Consider the following 5661-nt stretch of genomic DNA (forward strand, 5'->3'; position numbering starts at 1 on the left):
GGAGATTCTGTTAATTATTTAGGTTATAAAATAGGTTTGCAAAAAATTAAGACACAAAAAGCACAAATTAGGAGAGATCGCCTACGGACTCTTAATGACTTTCAAAGACTATTAGGAGACATTTCCAGTCTACGACCAGCTTTTGAAATAACACCTGATCTAATAATCCATTACAGAGAATACATATAGATACAGTTTGAAAAGATCAAAGTGGCAATTTTAAAGCATTGGTCATGTTTTATCTTTAGTAACCTCTACATCATTAATATAAATAAATATGAGACTATTACTTGGTAAATTGAAGACACTTCTGGTGAACTTGAGTTCTTGTCCCTTTTTTGCTCAGGTTGAGTTATTGTAAGTTATTTCCATGGCAACTTCTGCCTAGGCCTTCACTCTAGAGAGCTTGCTCTGATGAAAGCCAAACTTGCTGTGAGGCAACCTCATTGATGGGCTTTTGGGAAAGGTGAGGAACTCATTAAACCCCATTGCCTCTTCTCTTCTCCTATTTTATAGTCATCCAGAAACAAGCACTCAATCACCATACTAATTTTTGTAGGCTGGTTCATTTTTGTCAACTTGACACAGACTAGAATTACTTGGGAAGAGGAAACTTTGGCTGAGGAACTGCCTTTGTCATATTGACATGTGAACAAGCCTATGGGGGACATTTTCTTGGTTACTGATTAATGTGGGCAGGCCTGGCCCACTGTGAGCAATGCCATTCCTGTGTAACAGTCCTGGATTGTTTAAGAAAATAAGCTGGTTAAGTCATGAGGAGGAAGCCAGTAAGCAGTTTCTACATTAGTCTCTGCCTCACTTCCTGCCTTAAATTCTTGACTTCACTTTCCTCATTAATAGGCAATAACCTATAAATCAAATAAGCCTTTTCTTCCCCCAAGCTGTTTTCGGTTAGTATTTTCTCATAGCAACAGAGAAGCAAACCAGGACACTAATGAAACACAAGATATTTGGGGTGATGTCAGGAATGGTTAGTAGCTGGTTAGGTCTAGAACAGCCACATTAAGAAGCCTGATATAGAAGTGTATGTTGCCCACTCCTCAGGCAGACTGTTACCAACTATTGTATTTTAAAACATTCACAGAAGGACTGGAAAGATAGCCCAGCAGTTAAGAGTACTTACTACTCTTACAGAGGACCCATGTTTGGCAGCTTACAGCTAATTACCTGTTATTCCAACTCTGTGGATATCTGACCACTGTGATCTCTGTAGGCACTGGCACTCAAATGCACATACCCACACATAATTAACAGATAAATCTAAAACATTCACAGAAATTCTTGGATAGTGCATATACTGAAATGGAGTCTATTTTCTGGCCCTTGATGACTTGCTTCTAAAGAACAGAATGTGGAAGTGACACTGAGTAACTCTTAACACTGGATTGTAAAAGGCAATGCAACTTCTCCCAGGTTCTTTCTCCTTTGTGGAATGACAGCCTTGGGGTCCTGCAAATTTCATGAAAGAAGTGTGACTGCCTGAAGGCTGCCATGGTAGAGAGGCCACATAGAGCTGGAAAGACTTGCTCAAGGAGCTCTTTCTGTCTGCCCAAGCTTTGTGAGACTTTGTAGCTGTATTAATTATTTTTCTGTCGCTGTGTTAAAAAAATGATGAATGACAACTTAAGAGTTTATTTTGGCTTATAGTCTTAGAGGGAGAATAGTCCATGATGGTAGAGTATGGCAGCAGATAGCAGACATAGTGGCAGGAGTGAGAGCTCATATCTTGAACAGTAAACATAAAGTAGAGAGGGCAAGCTGCAAGGAAGGTAATGCCTTAAGTTCTTAAAGCCCTTCCCCAGTGATGGTTCCTCTATCAAGTAAATACCAACTCCCCAAACAGTGCCACCACCTGGAGACCAAGTATTCAGATCTCAAGATTATAGGGTACATTGTTCATTCGAACCAAACTAACACCAACTACCAGGATTATGAGTTCATATTCTCTTTCCATTTGACGAATCTGCTAGACCAGTGAGTTTTTCTTCTATATCCTACCCAACACATGTATTTGTTGATTAAAAAGGAGATCCAGAAGGCCTTTTCTGCTTGTCTGTTTGGTTTGGTTTGAGTTTCAGTTTTTGAGACAGTGTCTAGTTATATAACACAGTTGGGCCTAAAACTCATAATATTCCTGCATCAGCCTCTCTAGTAAGATTGTAGGCATCAGCAATCACATCTGGTAGGAGTCTAGGTCTCTTTGATTTATTGGAAATGGCCTAAAAGAGTTAGCTGGGTGATGTAGGCAGAGACTGCTCATTCATTTCCTGGCCACTTAGACCCAAAATAATCACACAGAACCTATATTATTACAACACTGTTGGCCTATTAGCTCATGTTTCTTATTGGTTAGCTCTTATATGTTAAATTAACCCGTTTCTATTAATCTGTGTATCGCCACATGGTTGTGGCCTACTGGTAAGTTTCCATCTGGCATCCGGTGTCTATCTCCTGCAGTGGCTACATGGCTTCTTTCTGACTCTGCCTAATCTCACCTTTTCTATCTGCTTGGAATTCCTGACTTGCCCTATTCTGCGAAGTTGCCCCAAAACAACTTCTTTATTAAACATTGGTATTTACAGCATACAGAGGGAATCCCACATCACTTCCCATTTTCTGTCGAAATAAAAAGGAAGGTTTTAACTTTAACATGTCAAGATTACATAAATAAAACAGTTAACAAGCAAGAATCATAGTTACAAAATTATGTTCATTTATATTTTGGAAATTAAGAAAAATGCTTTATCATTTATCTTTGTGAGTCTAAAGTTTTATATCTAATCTATCTTTTATTATAACTAAAGAAAATTATAATTACAACTATCTATTCTTCAACTCCATCAAAGACTTCAGAAGGATACAATATTATCTAAGTAAATAAGAAGTGCATTGTAAGCAACGTCCAAAGCTCTAGAATTGACAGAGACATCTCACTACCTGGACAGTCACCCAAAGTTCTATATCATTTCAGCATCCATCTTCAGCCTACAGGCCCATAGTATCTAGCAGACTTTTTCACGAAGTAGGAAATTTAAAGATCAGTTGCTTTCTTCTGTGTACTGCAAATGTCTGGCAGACTCTTTCCTGAAGCAAGAATCCTGAAGGACTGTCTCACCTTCTGTAAGCAACTTCAGCAGTCATTTTTCTGTGGGTCCTGTAAGTACAGTCAAGCAGTCCAAACAAAAGCAGTTTCTTACCCAAACTGTAAAGAACCTCTTTGATGCCCATCAGTCTCTTGAGGTAGATTGGTGCTGCCAGGAGCAGATGAGTCTCTGTCATGAACAATCCTAACTTCTTAAAATATTTTAAATGCCGTATTCTGTTAGTCTTTAAAGGGTTTGAAAAATACCTATTTAACTGAAATATATCTCTATATATCTAGAAACCTAACTAACATGACTACAAGCTTGACTATTATAGAGGATTATCTATTAACCTATATATCTTAATTTATGCATTACATTTTGAAATGAGCTGCACAAACACAATACCTTAATCAAGAGCAGAAATATACATATAATAAAATTGACCTTAAATTTGTATCAATATACCAAGATCCATTACAATGCAAAGTATTCATGTCTATATCATTTTCCCCTTTAAATGTAAACATTAAGGGAATTTGGGCATTGTTCTCTCCAAACCGCTTCCTGCTTTTTGTTAGGCAAAGTACTTTTAGAGTTCATGGAGATCTTTCAAGGTTTCTTGGTCCATCAAACCACATTAGTTTGGAAGAAATCCACAGGTTCTCATCTTCTGTGAAAAAAAAAGTAGAACCTCTTTTCCAAAGTGACATATTCTTAGACTCAATTGTTGAAGTCAACATATCTTTAAAATATATGTTGGTTTAACTTAGCAGTTCCCAGAATCAAATGTCTCTCTGTAGTCAAAAAATTCAAAGAAAACACAATAATATACAAAATCCAGACTCTCTGCGTATATTCCATCTTTATGAGGCTTATTTTTCTTACTCTATTACTTTTTCTACAAGTTTAATATTTATTTTATTATCTTTACTCCCCAATTCCAGGTATGCAGTAGGTCTATCTTGTGCCATTAAGCAGTTTATACAATGCTGCTTACACACCCCATTCAAGTGCTCAGCACCCTGAATGATCCAGAGTTCATGCTGACAGTACAAACCAGGAAGCTGCCATTTTTTATGTTGAGTCAGTAAGCCTTCTCTTGGAGGAGCCATGCCTCTGCTCACTGCCAGCAAGCAGAACTCTTCCAAAACAAAAATGCAACTACCAAGAAGCTGCATTTGGCTCCTGTTTTTGTGGTCTAAAAGCCTTCTTCTTTAAAAAAAAAAAACTTTTTTAGGCTTTATGTGGATATACATTGTGGAACATTGGGCATCATTTTGTAGATGGAGGCTGCTCCTTCACTTTCCAGCTGCCAAGACCTGAAATAATCACACAGAATCTGTATTATTACAACACTTTTTGGCCTATTGTCTCATGCTTCTTATTGGATAGCTCTTATATCTTAAATTGATCCATTTCTATTAATCTGTGTATTGCTACATGATTGTGGCCTACCAATAACGTTCCCTCTGATATTGGGTGCCTGTTTCCTGTGGTGGCTACACAGCTTCTCTCTGACTCTACACTCTCTCCTCTTCTATCTGCTTGAAATTCTTGACTTGGCCTATTCTGCACTACAATAGGCCCCAAGTAGTTTCTTTATTAATCAATGGTATTCACAGCATACAGAGGGGAATCCTACATCAGGGTGAGAACTTACAAACAAATGTATGCTTAGAATCTTGCAAAAGGGCTATGTGATGAGCATAAGTAAAGCAGTATATCTGCTATTACAAAATTATATTTTAGGTAATTTAAGCGTATAAAATATATCTGAACAAAACAGGTAAACATCAAAAAGAAAATGTTAACTTAGTTTGCTGCTACTGTAACAAAAAAAGCTAGGAAAATTAATCTATAAAGTGAAAAGTTTTATTTTAGTTCATTGTTTTGAAGATTTCAAGATAGAGCTAATATGGCTAATGGATACAAAAGAGAGGAAGAGGTTGGGGGTCCCACAATCCTCTCAAGAGTACACCTCTAGTGACTTAAGTACCTCCTCACTAGACACTACATCTGAATGGTTCTGTTACCTCCCAATAGTGCCACCCTGGGGACTAAGTTTTTTTTTTGTGGCAATGGCCAGATTTGCACCAATGAATGTACATATACAAAAGACAGATAAGGCAACCTGATACCTTTGGGAAACTCCTTTGGGGGCTCTCACAGGCTCCCTAGTCAAAGGTGGTCCAGTCATCCCTAGTTACTCTGGTGGACATGTCTCACCAGGAAAATTAAAATATCCACTGGCATCTGTAAAATACCATACTGTTCTGAATGATGGGATAAACATGGAAGATGAATCAAAAATTCCAATAGGAGCCTGCCTGCAAAGAGCAGGGTTGGCGCCTTGTTTGCGACCTGCCCACCCAGCACAGAGGCCTGATCTTCTGCGCCAGGAGACCTAGCTTTGGGCCTGCCTGCAAAGAGCAGGGTTGGCGCCTTGTTTGCGACCTGCCCACCCAGCACAGAGGCCTGATCTTCCGCGCCAGGAGACCTAGCTTTGGGGTGAGTTTCTGGCCCCGCGGCGCCAGCCTGGGACGGGGAGCTCAGA

Source organism: Microtus ochrogaster, chromosome X (genome assembly GCF_000317375.1).
Source record: "Microtus ochrogaster isolate Prairie Vole_2 chromosome X, MicOch1.0, whole genome shotgun sequence".
Taxonomy (NCBI): Eukaryota; Metazoa; Chordata; class Mammalia; order Rodentia; family Cricetidae; genus Microtus; species Microtus ochrogaster.